At 47.9% G+C, this 23,178-nt stretch overlaps 1 non-coding gene across 1 annotated transcript; it reads right to left on the bottom strand.

Moving 5' to 3' along the window:
• Positions 1-16,103: 16,103 nt before the first annotated feature.
• Positions 16,104-16,176, bottom strand: TRNAR-UCG (transfer RNA arginine (anticodon UCG)). The gene has a single exon. It is a non-coding gene; the product is annotated as a tRNA-Arg (tRNA).
• Between the last annotated feature and the right edge of the window lie 7,002 nt (positions 16,177-23,178).

The following is a 23,178-nucleotide window of genomic DNA, read 5'->3' as shown; positions in this document are numbered from 1 at the left end:
GTTGTGGAACATAATGGCACCTACAGCTTACAATTGTGAATTTGTTTTTTTTTTAAATGTGAGATCAGCTTTTGATATTTGTCTTAAATACCGCTAATCTGCAAGTATGTCTGCATAGCTCTGGTGGTTAAACGTGAGAAAAAGAGTATCAATTTACATGCAAATCATCACATGACCGCAGAGCACATGACCTTGCCCAGGTCATGACCATTCTCTACCTACAAAACACATGCTGAGCTCCAAACAGAAAATTTTAACAGGTAATTATGGACGCAGAATTTCATTCCTCCACTGAGAACATGTCATATAGTACATGACCTCCCTGTGACCTCCCTATGTACATAACATGTACATAGGGAGGTCACAGCAGGGTATGTGAGGGCATGCAAGGTCATGTGAGGTCATCCAATGTCAATGACATATGTTGCCAGAAGTGGAGAGTTTAGATGGACAAGTGCGACGCGTATAACCTTGTCGTGTTTCTAAGGCCGGTCAAGTGTAATTTAATGTACCAGCGAACCTGTTCTCAGCTTGTTACAAGTACATTGTCAAGCGTCGTAAGGACTACGCATAATGAAAATAACAGCTATCCGATCTTAACTACCAGCAGATGTACAATACACTATTCCTGACCATAAAAACATTGCACTGGTCACATAGACCCGGTAAGCGCTTCAATTTTGTCATCTGACTGGTATATGAATTCGATCGAAGTTGAACTGAAATGACCTCTAGGGCACTTTACAGTGATACTTTTGTGCCTAGAATACTTTTGTTCGACAGTTACATCTTATAGAAAACAACTTTTTTCCGATGCACACTAAAGAAAAGCATAGCTCTTGTAGGCTGCTGGTAGATCAATATTAAACGGCTACCTTATCTGACCTCACCCATACGTGGGAACAGAAATAGTTGGAATGAAGAATCCATAGTCTTAACACGCATTTCCGTGTTCTCAATACCCCTCTTAACATGTTAGCAAAGGCTTTTGTTGCATCCATCGCAATGACCGTTTTTGACCTTTCGTGGCCTCTGATGACTTCACATTGAATCTGAGCCCCACAAATTGGCATGCCGTCTTTAGGGTTTGCCGAGACCATTAAAAAATATCGACGTTTTTCACATATGGCCTCTGAAAGTTGGAGATGCCTTAGGGGAAGTTCACTCCCTCCGACGGGCGCGTTTGTTTCAGAACCCCAGCCGGGCGCTGGTTAACGCGCCGCAAGGCTTTGCACTGCCCGTTCATCCCTCTGACGTCATCTGACCTTTACCGGCGCCCGCTGCTACCGGCAGCCGTCCGCACCAGTCAGGGCCGAACAGTGAGCGCCCGAAGCGATCATGCCCAACTCGCCGCCAGGTGGACATGGTCAGTTGGCGAATCGGAATACAGGCCCTCTAACCAACTAAGCTAATGAGGCAAATGCCAGCTGTTTCCTTTGCGGGCAAACTTTCGCATTCGGGGAAAATAATGACACCTCCGGAATAGCAAAATCACGTACCTACATAGAATGCAGAACAAGAAAGCATGAGAAATTTATGTTACGCAACTTTATGTTTAAAATTGTGCCTGTCTCCCACGTGGGAAGGGCAGGTGGACCACCACGCCGAGAACTTTTGAGTGCATTTTTCTAATTGTTCAACTCGGTGGCATTGGAACCTACACTGGCACAGTCAGTTATTTATCGTGGCTGGCGAGAGCCGGACTTTCAGTTCCATCTCACATCTTACACTGGCACGGTCAGCCATTTATCGTAGCTGGCGGGACCGGACTCTCAGCTCCACATCATATCTTACACTGGCACAGTCAGCCATTTATCGTAGCTGGCGGGACCGGACCCTCAGCTCCACATCACATCTTACACTGGCACAGTCAGCCATCTATCGTAGCTGGCGGGTGCCGGACTTTCAGCTCCACCTCACAACTAAGTCTCTTAAGTACACCAGTGACGTCTTTTATGTTCTAATTCAGGCCACATGGCTACATCCGAGGCGACGCACTTCGCTTATATTTGTGCAAGCCATTCACAGATCCCAAGTACAGAGGGGTAGCATTCATTCTCACTTCGAAGTCAGATACAATTCCTAACATAAAAGTGAATAATCTTATTCTGGAATGCTCTGTTGTTGTTGTTTCTAAACATGCCGCTCTGTTGTTCCGGAGGTGCCAATGTTTCTTATTTTGCTGAAGCCTGCGCGCACAAAAAAGTTGCCTTCTCCTACCATCCGCGGCTCGTTCCAAAAGCTCCGCCGATCAGGGCGTCTGCGTCTGGATTTACCCGCTGGCGGCGGGCAGGGTCTGAGCCGCTTCACGTGCTCACTATTAGCCCTGACTTGCGCGAACTGGGGCCGACAGCGGCGGGCACCGGTAAAGGTCACGTGACGTCAGAGACCGGCTGTGCTAAGCAATACGTGCATTACGCTTTCACCGCAAACGCCAGGAAGTTCGCGATCGAATGGTGGTGTCGGGGCTCACACAGCAAGCATCACTTAACGTAGACGGTGATCTCACAAAGCTATCCAACAAAAAGGCTAACACTACATCGGTCTAAACTGTATACAAAATTAAATTTTGATCTGGTGTCGTTGTTTTTTTTTATTTCGTTCATCTCCTGAGTTAGAGTCAAGTGACGGTGGATGCCTACCACCAACTCGCCCCGCATGCGGAGAGCGGACGAACCGACCGCACAGCAGCCTCGGAGAGCGGGCGAACCGGCCGCACGGCAGCCTCGGGGAACGGACGAACCGACAGCACAGCAACCTCAGGGAACGGACAGATCGACCACGCAGAAGCCTCGGAGAGCTGACGAACCGACCGCACAGCAGCCTCGGAGAACAAACGAACCGACCGTACAACAGCCTCGGAGAACGCACGAACCAATCGCACAGCAGCCTCGGAGAACGGACGAACCGATCGCACAGCAACCTCGGAGAACGGACGAACCGATCCCACAGCAGCCTCTTCAGCCCGCTTTGACTCCAGTCAGGGTTTAATACCACGTCGGCCGGCCATCGAGCACGCCCCCTCCCTTGTCCTGCTACCTGCCGAGGGGTGAGGGGGATGGGGCACGCGGCCCGGTGCCCCCCCCCCCCCCCCGGCCACCAGTGTGTCCGTGAGAGATGATGACGGAAAGCGCAATCCCTGGATGCTGGCAGCAAATCGTAAGCCTTACCAGTCTTAACCACAAAAAGACTTGCGAGATGCTTAACCCGCTGTCAACGGCACGACGGGTCTAAGACAGCCAGCTGTCGAAGAGCGGCCCGAAATGTCCCCCGGCTTTAAATGAGCACATTGCGCAGCATGCATATGCATATGCATATGTCATAACAAACCCCGCCAAAAAAATCATAACAAGCCCTGACTGAGCCCTCCCAGCACCCTCCCCGAGCGATGGACTGCAGAATCGGACCGACTGTCATTACCATCACAACGCCATGGAGGTTGGCGACGCACGTCGTTGATGGTGCTCCAAAACAGCACATAAGACACGAGGTCGGAATATCACCCGAAACAACTTTAGAAGAATGAACAGTGTGATAACATGATAATCAAACACGACGTTTGAGCCTGACGTTCATCATCAAAACACCGTTTCGGGAGCCCAATAAACCTAACAAATATGCAAGAAACACAACAAATAAAAGGACACACGTCAGTCACGCTTGATATCATTTAGAGATGATTGTGGCCATTAGCATAGATGGCGCATCTTACTTTTCAGGATGTGTTTTGCCGTTTGAGCTGTTATGCTCCCGAACACGTCTTTCACCTAACTTGCACTCGGCACAAGTTGGCCACCGAACTTGATTTGGTTAATTTGGTTATACCTAACTGGTGTCAGGTGATCACATCTTCGTCGCTTATGTGCTGTGTGTGTGTGTGTATTTTTGAAGATGGAGTTTACCATGACCCCGAAACCTCTGGCCAACTAACAGATTCCAAGCATCGTCGAGTTGCTTTATGGCTTCAATGGTGAATATAAGACAGCGACAAGAATACTAAGTCAAGCGCAGAAAAAGCTCATTAGATTCACCTACACCAAGGTTTTTAGCATTGCTGCGTGGAAAGGAACTCGTCCGCCAACAGCATTGCATCCCAATGAACCTATATCCTGCCGCATCATGCTTCAGCTAAAAGCATAAGGGCATGGCTTTGATTGATGGCCATACTATGGCCGTTTGCTGTTTTCTTATTCTGCAAGTTAACAATCCCGTTGGATCGGAATGCCACTGGCTGTGTCGCGGTGTAGAGGTACGGGCACATTTCATTTGCTATCGTTGTTTCTCGTCGATTCAGTAAATCGCGCAACTGGTCGCGAAGACCGCTGAATCAAGACAGACCGTGACATTTGCGAGTACCTGACCACGCCGATGACGTCAGCAGTGACGAGCTGCGGGGGTGCCAGGCACCTTGACCGCGACATCCAGCGTCCCCGTCCGCAGCCCACGGACTTTCCACGCATTCGGGCGCGCTCCAGTGTTTCCCCAGAGTGCGACCTTCTGGGCTTCCCAGGCCTGTTGTCGGAAATGGGCTCCGGCTAGTTCACACGAACATGCCCATTATCTGAACATGCGCAGTTTAGGTGGACTCCTCACCAGGAAAGCAGGGAACCATATCTGTCCAGGCTTGAATAGAAGGAACAAAGATATCCAACATAGATTGACTTCAACCCTCGCACTGAGGGGGGAGGGGGGAGGACGCTCTTTTCTAGAGCTTCCAAAGATATCTTCCCGGCATGCCGTGCAATCGGTCTCAAATTTTCAGCAGCTTCTGAGGCATTCATTGAGTGAGATGTGACGCTCAGAGCATGTCTCCAGCATTTCCGGTGTCTGAGAAGCGACGCTTTAGGGAACACTGCACGGCACCTACTCCAGGTGCGGGCGGCAGGCCTCAACCGACGGATCCTCCGATTGCGGGTGGGGTCTGGAGGTACGGGTGGGGTGGGGTATAACATCATATTAACGGAGCCCTACCACATACGTTACATTGTTGCCCAGGGTTTGCTATTGGACGCACTTTTATAGGACATGTTGAGCCAGTAAGAATTGGCGCGCAGGGACGAGACAAGTGCGACAACGGCTCATTTTATGCAACATCAAAGGGCTTGACGACATAAGTCATGAAGCACAAATCCCTACCGACAAGAGTGCGACGACATTAGTTCTACTGCCGAGACTTACACACGATGATAGTGCTCGCGACAAAACTTATGCTTCGATACTTTTGGCTCGTTAATACCTCGACTGGAAAAATGCAAACCGCCGATACTTATACACGACATGGTTTTTCCTGCAGCGACTCCTACGTGGCATTAGTCCTATGCAACAACGTTTATAGGTACTTAACAAAATTATACCTGCAATTGGTTATGCTGCAGCAAATTTTGCACTTATTACTTATGTACGACAGTTTCTCTGCTGCAATGACTTATACGTGACATTGGTACTTCGCGACAAAAACACGTTTCAAAATTTCAGCCCCTTGATATGCAGTGCAACCATAAGCCCGTTGTGCCGGTGGGTGCACCCACATTTTCCGCATTATCGTCAAGCTGCGAAGCGGCCGGGCAAAGCTGGCTTTTTAAGGCTGAAAAAACTGCATACGAAACAGCCACGCATAAATATTGCATTTTTGCGTAGTGAAAACATCCGTATAGACGAATTGTGATAAGCGCATGCCTAAAACAAAAAAGACATACACGGTTTGTGGAAACTCTGTTCTTGGGATTCCAGAAATAAAGACTTAACAAATCGCCCAAAAATACAATAACGTAAAGTATGCGCGGCATGGCCAGCTGCAGATTTACAGTAGATACAATACAGTTAGCATGAGAGAGGCGCAGATGCACTTCTTTTTCACGTTTCTGCTTCATGAAGCTTATGTGTTTACAAAGAGCTACTCAGACCCCAGGCTTCCACATATGCATGCTGTTATGCTTACATCGCGTGCCACTGAGATGCGGCCATCTAATCCTGTTACGGCCGGGCCGTCAGTGTCTGCCGGTTACAGTTGGGCGTGCCAAGACGGCCCCTTGGAAACCCGAGACGGCGGTGTTGCCATCCCATGTCGTGAAAACCCCAGCATGAGCGTCTTTCCAATTGCAAACACTGATAAGTCTCAGAGTCGTCCCGGGTGCTGGTCTTGTGCGGCGGGCATCGACGCCCTCGGTTACATCGCTCTGTAACCGAGGGCGTCATCTACTGCTCAAGGTCGCGGCCCGTGTGAGACGGTCTGGATGGCTCACATAACCAACTACACACTGCGCTAGTGTGGGACGGTCTGGATGGCTCATGACCAACTACATACTGCGCTAGTGTGGGACGGTTTGGATGGCTCACATGACCAACTACATGCTGCGCTAGTGTGGGACGGTTTGGATGGCTCACATGACCAACTACATGCTGCGCTAGTGTGGGGTGGTCAGGATGGCTCACATGACTAACTACATACTGCGCTAGTGTGGGAGGTCTGGATGGCTCATGACCAACTACATACTGCGCTAATGTGGGACGGTCTGGATGGCTCACATGACCAACTACATACTGCGCTAGTGTGAGACGGTCTGGATGGCTCATGACCAACTACATGCTGCCGTGAGCCTGGACAAGCCGATCCTCAGCCTGGGCGATTTAAGGTTAGTTTGCGGATGGCCCTGGTGTGCGTCGTTATAGGTCTGTTTTGATCGACCCCGGTCTGTTCTGACGCATCCAGACATCGTCTTGCCTGCACCCTGCCGATACTTTCCTAGCTCACATCATCGCCAATATTGATGACCTGTGGTCGTCAGTCCGGGTGTTGACTGAGCCGACCACTGCCCATCCGACCACTCCCTCACGCTGTTCAGTCGCTCCCGCTGTTGCCGGCGTTATCTGATCACATCTGCTTCATCTCAACACTCCCGTCGCCTGTTGGGATTTCTCTGATCCCTGGGAGGTTGTTTCTGTTATCCCTTCTCACAAATCTGGCCCTGTGACATCGCTGGTTATTTCAAATATATTCCGACTTTCCCTGTGCTGTCTAAAAGCGGGTGAAAAAGTCGTGCGTACGCAGTTACAGCTTTGCCTAATTTCGCATGGTCTCTTAGCTCCAACACAGTGCGCATGCAGGCCGTGTCACTCAAAAGAGGATGCCCTAGTCGATGCCGTTCAGTGGGCGGTACATCGAGTTGACGTTGGGCATGTTGTCACCGCCGCCTCCATTGATCTCAGCCGTGCCTTTGATTGTGTCGGCGATGGCGTTCTTCTGAAAACCTGCAGTGGTATCGCATGGATCCGAGGTGGTTTGAGAGCTACCTTGCTGGTCGGTAGTTGAGGGGCTATTGTCTCTCCCTTCCGCTGAACCACAGCGTGCCTCGGGTATCCTTGGTCAGTCCTATCGTCTTCAGCATCTCCATGAATCACCTTCCATCCTAACTCGCTCACGGATGTCTAGGGTACTACGCCTACGATACCCAGCTGCTAGACTCCGATCGTTCTAACCCATGATCCGTTTTGAAGTTTTAACTCCAAGAAACGCTCCAAGTGATTCAATTCTATTCTATTTTCTATTTCATTTTTAATTTTAAGTTTTATTTTTTAATTTATTGTTTCATGCTTTTATTATTATTCAATTCAGTTCTATGTTATTTATCTACCCTCAAGAAAAATCCCACTGAAACATCCCTTCTCTTTGTCGGCACTCTGTACTCTCTGAAGAAAGCCTTATTCTTTCACCTTGATCTTGGTGGACACAAATCAACCCTTTCGTCCGAATGGCTTCCCACACTGGCAGACAAACGTTGGCTCGCAAACGGCCTTGAATCGATCTCCCATTGCATACCCACGCCGAAGTTTTTTCCACCTCATGTAGTGCCTCTCAGTCTGGGATGGGACTGCAACACGTCACGTAAACAAAGTGATTTGGATGGTAAACTTTGGGGCCAGGACCGTCACCGAGGCGTGTCGGCGATATCTCATGGCGACGACTGTCCAAGCCAGGACTGGAGATTTCTCTCGGAAAAGGAGGGAGGGGGGGGGGTCTATAATCCAGGGTTCGGTTCATTGGGCTCAGTTCAGCACAAAGGACTCGCCTCCCCCTCCCTCCTTTAAAAACGCCTCGGCTTAAGATCACTTGATTTTGAGAGAGGCTCATTTTTTGTTTTTGTAAGAAATGACGCTTTTGTGAAAGGCTTGTTCGCTAGGTAGCGAGCTAGCTAGACCCGTTGGCAGCTGGAGGCCTGATGACTTTTGACCAGCCGAAAGCAAACGATATTTGGGCTTAAGCCTAAGCATTTGTTGCTGTTGGAACAATTACCTAATATATGTTTATACCAACTTTTCACGACCAAATAACCACCGGTCCGATCCGATTCATATACCCGTTTAATCCGTTTTACCCATCACCCGTTTCATACAGAAACTCAACTCCGTATCGCTTTATTGGAAACCATGGACATGGTGGCTATTGCGGTTTCAGATCATACAGGTACAGGATAACACACGAAAGGTATATAAAAATGATACAAACAATGGTCGAAGAGCTAAACCAGACACATCAACAAACTATGGGCCTGATCAGATAAGTCGCTAGGGGTAAAAATCACATGACGTATGGCGGTCTTAAACTCGTCTTCACTTGCTTCTTTAAAAGTATCAAAGGCGCAAATTTTTGTTTTACTTCAGCGCCTGTTACCGCCTGAGAGAAAGCCCGACGCATGTTTTCAACTTTTTGAAATCTTGCTTAATCTTGCTTATCTTTCATTAACATGACCACGCTTGAAATGCTTCTGTGATCCAAATCAATGAGCCGTACTGAGCATCCGGGGGGAGCAATTTGTCAATGTCTGAACTTTCATCTGTCAAAAAAACTCTTTTGAGGGTTTCGATTTCCCAAATTAATTGGGCATTCCAGAGTTCTATTCGGAAGCGTCGCTCATGACTGTCGCGGAAATGGACAAGCACAATGTATTTCTCGAACTAGGTCCCCTTACTTTCTGCCTACGCAGCACTATGGGTGTGCATATATATATATATATATATATATATATATATATATATATATATATATATATATATATATATATATATATATATATATATACACACTGTGGCGACCCTGTTCCCTTTCGTAGCGGGGGGGGGGAGCTGCCTCTCCTCAACTGAAGAAGCTACGCCCCTCGCAACAAGTACAGATCTTTAACACGCGCCCGGGTGGCCAGCTAGATACCCTTCGCTCGGATGGGGGTCAATTTGACTCCCCTGAGATCTTGGGAACTAAGAGAGCTAGAGACACCAAATTTACCGGGTGTGTTGACCTGTACGCGAACTCACTTAGGTCAAAGCTTGAGGTTCCTAGGTCATGACCTTCAATTCAAATCAGGTCAAGCAAGGTCAAATTCCAGGTTGGTCCCCTAAGTGCCTCCAAAACCTAGATAACTGTTTCTAAACAAAAGCTCGCATGCTCAGCTAAGATCAGTGACCTTGATTGACCTTTTGAAGGTCATGGTGACCAAAATCATAGAAGACTGCTCTGGGTTTTGCATTTCAATAAGTGACAAAGATTACGCCAGGCAGTATGTTCTTCAAGGAATGCTGGCTTTGGTCATGTCAGGTCAGTGATCTATTCTGACCTCTAAGCAGTCCATGGGAGATGTGTAATGCGTTTCCTGCTATCAATAAATTCGAAATGAGTACCAGAAACCATTCTATACAGCAAGCCTTACATCAATAGAACAAGCTGGTTTTGACCTTGGTCTGACCTTTTTACCTGACCATAGGTCACTGTAATTTGCTCATTCTATATTTGTGTTGGATAAGACAGCATCTCAGAGATGTATGGCTTCATTCTGTTGTTGCATCAGATTGAACGACTGCCTAGAAATTGACCGCTGAAACCATGGCCTGACTTTGACCTGCCATAGATCAACGACCTTACAAGGTACGTCTAAATGTCTTGTGCCAAACGATCCACAATTCAATTGTTGTCTACAGCTACGTAAAATTTGGCGCGGTTACGCCGCGCTGTTTGGAAGCTATTCCGGAAAACACTTCGGGGGGGGGGGGTTACTTGAACCCCCCACCCCACCCGAGCGCGTGTTAACCCGCGCCTGGACGGGGCTCTGAGATAACCGCGCCTGGCCGGGGAGGTTGATTTAGCCCTTGGGATCCCCAATTTCCAGAGTTCGTGCAAGAGAAACAAGTCTACCGCTGTGTAGGTTTTGCGACATCACGAAGAATACACACCAATTTTATCTCTAGTCAAATATTAGGTCACCACAGTTCACGAAAGGCAAAACAAGTTCTTCGAATACCTAAAATTAAAACATATGCTGACACCTCAAGGCGGATATTGAGGGTACACAAGTAAGTGCTAATGCTGCGTGGGTCATTCTGACCATTTTTGTTCTCCACAAGGGTGAGGTCAAGTAAGGTTACCGTGAAAAACTGGGATACCAGTAGCCTACAAGAGCAGTTCTCCTTTGTCTCTTTCAAAATGTGTTTATGGCGAAGTTTATTTCATTGGGAGCAGCTGTGAGGACAAAGGATCTCAGACACAAAATACCACTTTGAACTGACCTAGGAGTCAGCTAAGGTCAACTTAAGTCAAACTTATAACTCATCCAAAAAAAGTTGAAGCACGAAACAGGTCAAGTGACCGGCACAATGTTCTTTTTCTACGGTCAGAAATGGTGCGATGTACATCTACAGGTGCTCAAGATCGTACAGCTGTTGTTTTCATTATAAACGGTCCTTTCGAAGCTTGGTAATGTGTTTATAACAAACTGAGAACAGTTCAGTTGGTACATGAAAGTACACGTCGTCAGGTTCACAAACACGATACGGAGCTTGTTACTCGCGTGACACTGGTTCATCTGACCTCTTCGATGCTGACAACAGAGGCATTTTTCCGCCCCGATAAGTCAGCTGGTTAAGTCATTAGTCATTAGATAAGTCATCAGTCACATTAGATAAGTCATTAGTCACATTAGATGAGTCATTTGTCCGCCCCGATAAGCAGCGCCTGCCTTCCGACTCACTCACCGTGGCAGGGTGGCTTCGAGTCGCTCCAGGCGCTCGCTATTTACCTTTGACAGGTATGGCATGCGGCCGGTGCCACAGCCGTCAACGGAGGCCAGATGACGTCAGAGGGCAGGAGGGCAGCCCGCGCCGAGCGTTGCGGATGTTGAACTTTCGGCACTAAATTATGTCACTAACCTGAAGTTGCGCGATCGGGCTGTTAGGAGACAGGGCTCATACAACAAGCACTGCTTAGCGTAAGCTTTGATCGCAGAAATCCATCCATTCAAAGGTTCGAATTAAATTTATGAACCAAACATGACCTTGGATGACCTCACGTGGCATTGCATGTTGTCATGTGACCTGTTGTGACCTCATTATGCATTATGATATCCAAACATGGCTCAGTGGAGTATCCGAATTCCACGCCCAAACTGATCTATCAAAATTTCCAGGTTAGCAGGGGTTTTGCGGAAGGCGCTCATATAAGTAGGGCATGCCCGGGCCAAGGTCATGTGCTCTGTGTTTGTATGATGGTTGTGGATGCGGGTTAGTACTCTTCGTCACATAGGCGCAGGAACGTTTCAAGAAGTGGGGGAGCAAGCTTAAGGTGTACTTCAGGAACTTTTTCTGGGAAGCAAACCCGATAACAGAGGTTGGGGGGGGGGGGAATAGAAATGGAGGTTGCAATCGGTTCTTATTCAAATGTAATGGCTACTATTCTACATATGCATCTGGGGTTATTTCTTACTGGCGCACACTTTGCCTCTTCGACTCACCTATATCATTCGGCAAATAAGGCTATCCAGCTTCCCAAGGTTATTCGTCCAATTTAACGTTGTCTTTCCTGGGGAAGCAAAATTCCACGAGCGGGTAGGCATTTTGGGTCATTGATGAGGCGTCTGCCCCCACAGGGTAGATGCCAAAATACGACCTGGACGTAGGCTGGTGAGAATTCTGGAAATGAATCGATGGTTCATAATGCGACATATTTTTCATGCGCCTTCATTTCGCTGGCTGCTTTTCAAGAAATAAGACATGTCCCAGCATTTTAGGCGGAAACAAATTTGGAAGTTCGAAATTGCGAAAAACAATGTGAGAAAAGCCACAAAACTGAAGAATCCCATTTAAAAATAAGCCCAAGAATGACGGCACTCCTGTCATATATTCCTTATCTTCGCCCTGCTATCGGCCGCCGTCGGCGGCCACTGTCCTGGCCCGGCTGCCTCCCGCACGACTGAACGCGAACTAATCGTATGACTGCTCTGTTGCACATTTCTGAATCAGCATTACTAATAATTGGTATGTAAAACATGTGTTGGGCGCCTGCATCAGTACCTTTTCCGAATCATCTTCCCTTACAACACATCACCGCGGAAAAAAGTATCAGGGAAACCGCCTGCCTTAGCTATGAATTGACCCCACGGACATCTGATTGTCCATCATGCAACGTAGACGACTTGATCTGCTTTTCCGTGTAGGCAGCGGCGTAGCCACAGCCTTGCCGAGGAGGAACACAAGGCTGGCAAAATCCCTTCTTATGGTGACCCCCCCCCCCCCCCCACCAAAAAAAGACTTGGAGGTGGGTTACTAGTTAACAAGAAACGCAGTTTTCTTCGTTTTATTGAATTTTTACCTTGTAACCAGAACAGAAACCAGGAACTACTCAATTCTGTTCGTATTTTAAAATCAATAATAAAATCTCAGTTGGTTAGAGTGCCTGCCTTCCGATCCACCCACCCGTGGCAGGGTGGGTTCTAGTCGCTTTAGGGCGCTCGCTATTTGCCCTTGACAGTTATGGCCTGTGGCCGGTGGCACCGTTCGCGTTAAAGGCCAGTTGACGTCAGAGAGCAGGACGGACCGTGCCGAGCATTGCGGCACGTTAAGCTTTCGCCACTAAATTCTGCCGTTGCCTGGAATCGCGCGATCGGATGGTGGGGGTCAGGGCTCACACAACAAGCACTACTTAGCGTGAGCGCTGATCCCAAAAATCCATCCATTCAAAGTGTTCGGAGCAAAAAAATAAAAAAATAAGCTGCAGAAATCAAGTGTTGAGCGACCGGATAGGTTAAATCACCGGCGCCTTTAAGTTACAATGGTTTAGTGGACTTCATAAACAGATAGAATTCAGAGGCTTTGTCAAAATTTTTATCCGGGTTCTACAGACATTAAGGACATCGCGAAAGTAGCTGGCAGATCGATATGTTTACTCGAAATTTGAAGATGAAAATTTAATTGCAGATCGAGTGGTTAAGAATGTGTATTAAGATGACTAAGCCATGTTTGTCTGGAAATGCTCAACAGCCAGTCAGAGTCGATTAGTGATAGAATTTGTGAAACGCAGTTTTTTAACATGCGCGCTCGCAAATCTTGGCAACAAAAACCTCGGCACCAGGCGTTGCAGTCTCCATGGTCCGCGGAGCTTCAGCCTGGTGCTATTTTCTCAGTTTTGGCCCACCAGTGAACGAAAATGATGATGCTTCTGAAAGAAGTTGCCTTTCAACACTGAAATCCATTAGTAACACAAGTTCTGTGATGCAATTTTATGCATGTGCACTCGCAAATCTTAATCACAAAACCTCGACACCAGGCGTTGCAGTCTCCCTAGTCCGCGCTGCTTTGGCTCAGCAGCTAATACTGAGCCGCGCGCAACGGGTGGACGAAAATGATGACGCTTTTGAATGAAGTGCCTTCAAACGCTTCAGGACATCAAATATTACATTTAGAAGACAGTCTAGGCGCATATTTCACGTGTGTGATTTTTAGACTGATGATAAGAACGGATCGACTCTCAAAGCACCGCGAAGTGGTGATGGAATCTGGTGATCGAACTGAAAGAGCAAAGGTAGAATCTCCATTTGCTTATGTTTCCGTAAATATTAGTCTGTCCAGAAGAGAGATAAACACAGCTCCCGCCGTGTGGTGGCATTTGCAGTGGCGGACGCCGTTCGGCTTTACGGAACCTGGAACTCAGGGGATTGCTGTCTTGCTCTCGAGGTTGCGGGCGGGCGCGTTCAAACCTTTTGATGTGATTCGTTTCACTAACCCACTCTGAAAAAATAAGCGTTCTCAAGCGAACATGGGATGGCATTGCTTGCTTTTTTTACTCATTTCGACCCACTCTTTTCAACCATAAGGAAATCCATACTCTACTCAACAATAATGAGACCCCTTGTTTTCTCCCGGGTACGGGGCCCGTTGAGTCGAACACAAGAAGCACATAATCGTTCCCGGTCAAGGACTTGGCCATTCCGTCAATGGCCATTCCGTCCCATCGCGAAGTGTCTTCTGGCCGTCATTCTGGCGAAACGGGACGGGATCTCCTGGCCGATCCGGAGGTCATTGGAAGAATATGTCGTATCATGTTCTTCCCCTTCCTGACATGAAATGCCTTCTGACCAGCGCAGCTGGCCTCGGATCAGCACAGGAACCTCCACTGACGCAACAACATCCATGATCACCAAATGTTGTCGCGATCGCCACGAAAAGCCACGGTTACTATGATCGCGGTTCAATCATTGCAACATAGACTCCAGTTCCATGTTTTCTGTGTTCTTCAGAGATGTTGAGGACTCTCTGAACTTAGATTGTAGATGAAATGGGATCCCGAATTTGTATTTGCGTGGCTCAGGCATGTTTGTCTTAGAATGTTTAAGATTCAGCCATAAGATTACTGATGAGAAAACCACGTAATAGGGTTTCGAACATGCGTGCCCGCAAGTAATAGCAACAAGAGTCTCGACTCCCGGCGTTGCAGTCTCTATGGACCGCGTGGCGTCGGGTCTGTGGCTGTGACAGTGATGGCCATTGAGCAGACAAAAAAGATGGCACATATTGAGACATGTGTACATGCGCACGTGCAAACGAATTCAAGTCAGCAAACATCAAGCATCTTGCAGCACTTATGCATGGAAACAATTATAATCTAGCACGCATCACGAATCAAGGCAGCAATCACATTCGCAAAATCGGCCAAGATGAGCCCTGCGCGTTAAGGTCTAGTCACGAAGAGGGCGTATTGACTCCCAAACATGACTCCCGATGTGTGACGCCTCCCGGTGTACTTGAGTTTGTTCGCATGTACTGTTTTTTCGCGACTTCTGATTCCTAGTTAGATACGCACGGCATCGTGGTAATGACGGACAATTGCTCCTTGTTAATTCTTCTGCATGTTGGTGTCCTGTAACAGCTGTCGCTTGCTATTAAAAAAGAGCCTGAAAAATCGAGTAAGATCGGCAGGCAGTTTTGATCATATTACTGACTCTCGTTTCGATATAGGCATGTAGCTGATATATCACACCATCACTGTCTTCATTCTCCTGGTTATTCTACGAGGAATGAGGCTTTTATTACCATCTAATCTAGAAAGAACGTTTGAATTAAGACAGTAGTAATAGCCTTATTTCTCGGACACAAACCAGGAGAATTGATATAGATCCGTTGATATTTTAGCGACATGCCATAATCGAAACAAATTGCAGGAACAATTTCCCCTCTGCTAACAGTTTCATCAATTACTCAACACTGTTACACTTTGAGAAACTTTCACTCCTGCTTACACTTTCTACACTTACTACTCTTGCTCAACACTGCTTAAAACACTTTCCGCGCCTGCTATTCGTTTCGATAAAGGCATTCTGCCGAAATAGCAACGCATGTGTGTTTCCATTCTCCTGCCTTTCTCAGAGGAGTAAGGCTATTACTAATGTCTTATCTTTGTGGATAAAGTTCCTCGCAAATGAACTTTACAACTTACAAAATGTTGAGTTCATAGATCTTAAGCTGGGTTATCGATTTTCCAGGAGAGTGATCTGGTGCCTTGGGGCTGCACCATGCCAGAGCTGAGGTGAAGATACCGACTATCCCGAAAACCTCCGCTCGTCAGAAACAGGCTGGTTGAAATATCATATTTTTGCGTTCATTTTGTCCCAGCTGATATTTTTGAACGTAAACACCAGCCAAACAGGCTAATGGAACAAGATTTAAGTGATTCTTTATATTTGCGGTGGATTATTAGACACAAGTACTGCTATATCATATTGCCTGAAAAAAGCGGACTTCTTCATCGTAACTGCACATTCACCAAGTTTGGTGGACGACCGGAAAAGCACCGACCGTGACAGGACTCGAACCTGCAATCTCCTGATCCGAAGTCAGGCGCCTTATCCATTAGGCCACACGGCCAACGAAGAAACGGGCCGACTGGGCGTGATATAATATAGACAGTATTCGAGCAATTCCCTAGGACCTCTCACTCTTTGTGGCCGAGCATTTAAAATAATTATGAGTGGTTTATCGCTGACTGGCGTATGTTGCGCCACCTGTTTCGCGCCCGCCACCACCAGGTGGCGGCCAGCCATCGTCCACGCGACTGGCGAAGCTGTGGCACACCGCACTCAGCAGATGCGGGATGCGGATGCAATTTGTTGTAGGCAGCATTGCTGCTTAGATCAAATATATAGAAGTAACGCTACCAATGTAAAGAGCTGCAGACGGGCCAGAGTGGCATATGTGCTCCCACAATAGCAGCTGCGACCGTTCTGTCGCTTTCCAGTCTGAAATTTCCATTCTCAAAACGGTCTGAGTGAGGGGCGTCCGTCCGACCGGGAATCGCCCCAGGTTTTGAAGCGCACGTTACCGAAGCACGAATAGCGCGAAGCGCAAGCGCCTTATCGCCCTCCGGTCCGAAATAACGCGTTAGGAGACAGAAAGTCCTGCTTAATTTCGCGGAGTCCGTGCAAGCTTTCTGCAAGACTACTCGCATTGGCACAAATGTAGCAAGCGTGTACGTTAGTGAAAATTGTAGACATGCGCCGACCACTCAATCGTTTTCGGGACTGATATTGACAAGCTTCCTGATATTGTCAAGACTGATATTGTCAAGTTTCTAAGGGTGCCCGTAGTGACACGCGGCTGCCTGGGCAGGAAATACCTCATGTCCAGTGCCGCACCTCCCGATAGATTAGCTACAATACCGCCCAGCCTGCTACAAACTGAAAGGTGTACATGCATGCTACAATGTCAGAGCTGTACCAGCTGTCTTATCGCTCCCGGGTCCGAAATTGCCCCTCGTGGGACCGGAGCTTCCGCAGGATTGCTCCAAGTCCGTTGTCGGACCTTCCCGTAAGCTAGATGCAGGACCGGCCGAGTGGACACAAACAAGGCACGTGTGCACGCATGTCAAGTATAGGGACATGTGCCGACCACCTTATCGTTTTGTTGATGAGCACGCCATTGTAAAAGCGACTTAGGCAGCAGGCGGCCGCCTGGTCGATGATTGCCCAAGTCCAATAACGAGCCTCCCTGCACGTCAGATACAGGCAACATGGATACCTGTCGCTGAAAACAGCGTAATCATGCAATCGACCATGATTCCGCACACCACCGCCCCCCCCCCCCCCCCCCCCTGACACCCACAGAAGGTAAATCCGTTGGCGTGTTAGCCTGGCCTTTGTACCAGCTTGGGAGGTCTTGCAGCTTATCCCCAGATTGGTGCGATGTGGGCATTAGCGGGTATTGCACATAACAAAATTTATCCACTTCTCTTGTCCCGCCGCCAAATGTGTGCATTGAATGAACCATCCATTGCTGTTCATAAATGTCACTGGAAAAGAAGCGATTTGCTTCCACACAATTAATAGAACAGGGAAGTTACATTTTGCTATAAAGTGTACCAGCTATACAATGCATGCAACTTCGTGAACATAGAATTCATGACATACAGTACCTTCAATAGTAGACTACCATGGTTTAATAACTGTCAAACTACAATAAGGAGTAGTTGCTTAACTAACCATTCCGAAAAGATACAATCCAAACACATCAGGAAAAGCATTCTGAGATAATCCCACACAAGTGGCACATTCTGCCATGGGCGTAGTTTCCTAATCATATAGTGGGCTCCAGCTCCAGCCCCCAGCAGCTTAATAAAAGAAGTCACTTATCCCTTCTCAACCCACCCCGAGCATGTCAATATTTTGCAAAACTACACTTTTTATATCTTTTCAATATTCTTCCCCTGAAATGTGCTTATGTGTAAGGCGTACAATTTTTTTGCGTTGGTGCTCCTTTGTGAAATCGAACACATGGCTGGTTTGAGGTGACAATAACTTTTGGGCTTTAGTGGCCAAAGCTTGTTTACATAAGGCATGCCTCTATGCATGCATATTTAGGACTGCAGTCGTCATATGAGCCCAGGTATGATGTAAATCAGTCGGTGTTTGAATTCGAATGTTATCTGGGGTTCATGCTTTTTAGAGCTAATGCCTCTCAAGGTGTAGATTGGTAATTCCTTTGGAGAGCCTTGTGAAGAAAACCGAGATTATTTGTCTTGAACAAAGAGGATTTATTTTTGGGACTAAAGTAATTGCATGCGTTGATTCCTCAGCAGTCTTCAAGATGAGTACTAGTTTCGTATCTTGAAATTGATAAGAATAAATAGTGTCACTCAGCGTTAGTTCATAAAATTGTCATTATGAAGGCTGGAGATTTGGGGATTCTTGTGGCGACTCTTTTATTATAATCGAGCTAAATATCTGTACCTGGAATTGGTAGAAGATCTCTCAATGTTAGGTATTACATAAATATAAATGGAGGAACGAATAGATCTTAGGGTTTCTTGAAGCTTTTTGGTTTAAGAGCAATAATATCATAAGGTTGCCTAGGTGTACCTGGAATGGAAAATAAGGTGGGCGGGCCCATGCGGACTTTTTTGGGGACGCCTGCCCTGCGAGGCGGGCGCCGGCTTGCAAATTTGGGTGTGAGGTGGGTGCAGGTATTCCACATCCAAAAAAGTGGTGGCCTTGCCCCAGATGAGCGACTATTTGCAGACCCTCCCCACAGAGTATCTGTCAACCCTGCTGCCATCTATCAACGAATCTTTAAAACCACACTGCAGAGGATCGCAGCGTGCCGCAGCAGAACTCTGCCACATGGACACCGCTATCAGGATGGTCATCACCATTATCACGTTTTCATATTGTATAAATGATAATAATATTCACGAATATGTATTCACAAGCAATCATGAAATACATATATATATATATATATATATATATATATATATATATATATATATATATATATATATATGCATATATCTTAATGTTTCATTTGAGACAATGGGCCGCATGCTACGCGATAAAAATGATGATGCGGTCATGATGAAAATGCACCAAGAGCGGAACAAGAGCGCGCGCGCGGGCAAACGCTTTCATCGATGGCATGTTGGCAAAAATTGGACATGAACACTGCACACCCCCGGGGGAGGGTGGGTGGGAGGGGGGGGGGGAGGGGGAGGGGAAAGCGGCTGGCGGCTGGCGGCTCCGGGATGAGGCCCCATGATATGGAAGCGCCCCGTGCGACGTGGGCAGCCAGAAGCAGGCAACGCGTAGGTCGCCGTCGATCAGACGTTGGTCGCCGCCGATCAGACGTCGGTCGCCGTCGATCAGACGTCGTTCGTCGTCGATCAGACGTCGGTCGCGGTCGGCCGGGCACCCCAGACCGGAAACAGATATCAGCCTGTATCTTGGCAACTCCAACTTCATGACCTCCTCGCCGCACGTAGGGATACTGGGAGTTACCTGCGACCGTGCCTTGTTCTGGGAGCAACACACACAAAACAAGTTAAAAAGTGTAATCCTATCGTGTTTTATGTACATTAATATCAGTTTGCCACCAGTTAATACCCACAAACTCGTTGGCGGAGCCCATGCTTTCCCTCTCGTCTTGTACTGTCTCTCCATATTAGGCGTGACCGCTGCCTGGTATCTCAGCAAAGGCAAAAGGTGAGTTTCGCGGTCTGGGTCATTTCGTGAGTGCGGGGACGGAGACAGATTTCATCGGCCTTGGAGGCCCAGTCAACAGCTCATACCCTGTCCGGCTGTCAGTCTGACCATCACCCTTGGAGGCGCAGTCAACAGCCCATACCCTGTCCGGCTGTCGGTCTGACCATCACCCTTGGAGGCGCAGTCAACAGCCCATACCCTGTCCGGCTGTCAGTCTGACCATCACCCTTGGAGGCGCAGTCAACAGCCCATACCTTGTCCGGCTGTCGGTCTGACCATCACCCTTGGAGGCGCAGTCAACAGCCCATACCCTGTCCGGCTGTCGGTCTGACCATCACCCTTGGAGGCGCAGTCAACAGCCCATACCCTGTCCGGCTGTCGGTCTGACCATCAGCCTTGGAGGCGCAGTCAACAGCTCATACCCTGTCCGGCTGTCGGTCTGACCATCAGTCTTTGAGGCGCAGTCAACAGCCCATACCCTGCCCGGCTGTCGGCCTGACCACAGCAGCATTACTCTTGCTATAGGGTTCAATGGAGAAGAAAAGAGGTCTGAAAATCTAAGGATTCAGTGTTGCAAAATGGTTTGCATGAAACTTTAGGAACAAATGTTGTGTTGGACTGTGGGGATATTTTTGACAGTGCGCCGTGCCTGGGAATACGACACATCTGTCGCTACTTTGCTTGCGCAGGTCTCCTTCTCGCACTCCCACACAGGACTTGGCAATGAGTTGGTACCGTATCCTGAATCGCCGCCATGTTGGCCCCTCCGCGCATTAAATAACGAATGTTTTATAGGCATGTTAACGAATATGGCCAGTGATGAGAGCTTCAGGCGGCTGACTTGTCTGGAAAGTGGGCATAAGCAGGCTTGTGTCACGCCTTTGGCCATATCTGAATGTGGTCAACCGACGGGAGTAGCAAACCTCTACGTGAAACCCTTCGAGAGTTCTGTTTTCGGTCATGAACCGCATTTCAGGAGCGGGAACTGTTCACTTGGTGGCGCTCCATGCGTGGTTATCAAGATGACGTTATCAAGATGACGTTATCAAGACGACGTTACCAAGATGACGCTATCAAGATGACGTTATCAAGATGACGTTATCAGGATGACGTTATCAGGATTACGTTATCAGGATGACGTTAGCCTGAGATTGGTCTGATTAGTTTTAGCCTGGATTTTTGTTTTAACGACCACAGAGCTATTTGCCAGAGTCTCCAAATCAGGTGCACCGAAAAGAGCCTGAACTTGACTTTTCTGGCAGAAAACGTTGTCCTTACGGAATAAAACGTTCTCGTCTGATGGTTTCACGTCCAAGAATATGCCGAAGGAATCTAGAAACGCTTCCGAGCTCTAGTTTGGTGAGTTATTGTGCCAAGATATGCTGTGATCAGAGCTGGAACGGGTCGCACGTCCGGTGAAGTCAGGGATATTTGCCAGAGCCAAGCGAGCATCAGTAACGGTTTGTGGAGGATATTCAGCAGGGCCAGATCCAGATCCAGAGGCAGTATCCATTGACGCCCGGGTATCGGCAGTGCGAGAAATAGTGGTAGATCCAGAGACGATTTCAGTGTTCATGTGGTGGTCAGCAGTAGAAACAGTCTGTGTGCTGGGGTCATCGTAGACGTGCTTTCAGTGACCAAAGGGCCATCAGTGTTAGTGGTCAAACCAGAGTCGCATTCAGCGTTAATGTCATCCTTCCTTTTACCTCGTTTCGTGCTGGTGGGGTAGAACGCAGAGGGCAACAAACTTTACATGTGTAAGTGTGTTTAGAGTGAAATGTGAGCCAAACGACAAAAATCACGAGGAGTAGAAAGGAATCCTTGACAAAAGGCCGCAACAGCAGCAGCTGCGCTAACTTAGAGAACGTTTTGCCAGCCGGGCGGGATCAACGGATGGTTCGACGACGTTTCCTCGTTCAATCACGAATTACAAGTTGTACTACAAAATACAAGAAGTTGGACATTGGTCTTTGTTATCACGGAGAGGAGACTGGCATTCGAACAAATTAAGAGAAGCGCCATAACGGGGTATGTGCATGGAAGAAGGCTAGTGAAACTCTGGGAGGAATACGCAAGTACGCCACGAGAAATGGCACTAAACGAGTGTATAACAATATCTGGATCAGCAAACACCTCGAGCACTGCCACTGCCATCTCTCGGTGAGTTTAAAGCATAGCAAGTGGGTGCCAGGGTGGCAATTTCGCACAGCCAGTTTGGCAGCAACTCAACGTACAAACGTTCCATAACACAATCGAACAATAAGATATTGAGATACACGTTCATCAAATGGATAAGCCTTGTTGTCTAGAGTAGTTTCGCTTTAATGTATACCAATAATTACAGGTAACCTTGTTCCATCATATCTGGGCACGCTCCAATGTCTTTAGATGTGGAAACTCCCTTTAAGTGAGAACCTGAAGCTCGGTGAGTGTGCATCACGCCCGGGGCGTAGTTAAATCAACCTAAAAAAATGACAACCTAGGCTGAAATACGTCAGCAAACGGGCTTCTCACCAGATTCGGCCCACTTTGTCCTCCAAGTGTGTTGGGGACGGGGATCTCTCCCAACTGAACAGAAAACTACAGCCCTGCACTGCGCTGATTTTATTTTTATCTCGGGAGCCATCGACATGGTGAAACACGAAAAATCCGGCTGCAAGGAGGGGGCCACAGAGCTGAAGGCACCATCCTTGGCTGCCTTGCCTGCTCCCGAATCTGCATTTAAGAAGCGAAGTAATAAATATCGACCAAAGCTCCCGATACAGTGACGCAAAGCTCAGACTTGCCATTGTGCTGCCCATATGGAATGCCCTCCTCCCCCCCTCCGTCCCGTCCCCCAATGATGAGAGGTGGCCTTGGAAGCGTCTTGGATTTAGAGCAATCATCTGTTCTTGGCTATTCATGATCAAGCTGGTCATTTCGCATCGTGGGTTTTACGCACGACAAAAAATATAAAATCGACAAGACAATGAGTTGTTTCTTTGTGCTGAATCACTACCATGCCTGGCCGCTCCGCGCTTTTGACGAGCGTTTTGTCTGCATGTTAGTGCGGAAAAACGCTCGTTGTCTGCTCGTTGTCTAGAAAATTTCGGTGCGGGCCGCAGTGAGAGGCTTCGCTAGCCTCTCACTGCCCCCTGCACTGGTTCCTGAACGGCTCATTGATCAGGCTGAACGCCGGTGAGGTATTGCTGACCCGCGATGGGGGGGGGGGGGGGGGGGGGCAGGGCGGCAGAAATGTCCGCAAGCTGTGTGTTGTGTTTAATTCTCGAAAAGATAACAGGCAAGGGCATTCGCTGGGATTTTTGCCAACAGCTTTCAAATATCAGAGAGCATTGGCTAGTACATTTGTAGCAATATTGTGTTTCTAATTATCCAGTAAATACGCTCGGGTTGTTAT

Source organism: Pollicipes pollicipes, unplaced genomic scaffold, assembly GCF_011947565.3.
Source record: "Pollicipes pollicipes isolate AB1234 unplaced genomic scaffold, Ppol_2.1 Scaffold_1600;HRSCAF=1878_pilon_pilon_pilon, whole genome shotgun sequence".
NCBI classification, from domain to species: Eukaryota; Metazoa; Arthropoda; class Thecostraca; order Pollicipedomorpha; family Pollicipedidae; genus Pollicipes; species Pollicipes pollicipes.
This window is presented reverse-complemented; position numbering and strand designations above follow the sequence as displayed.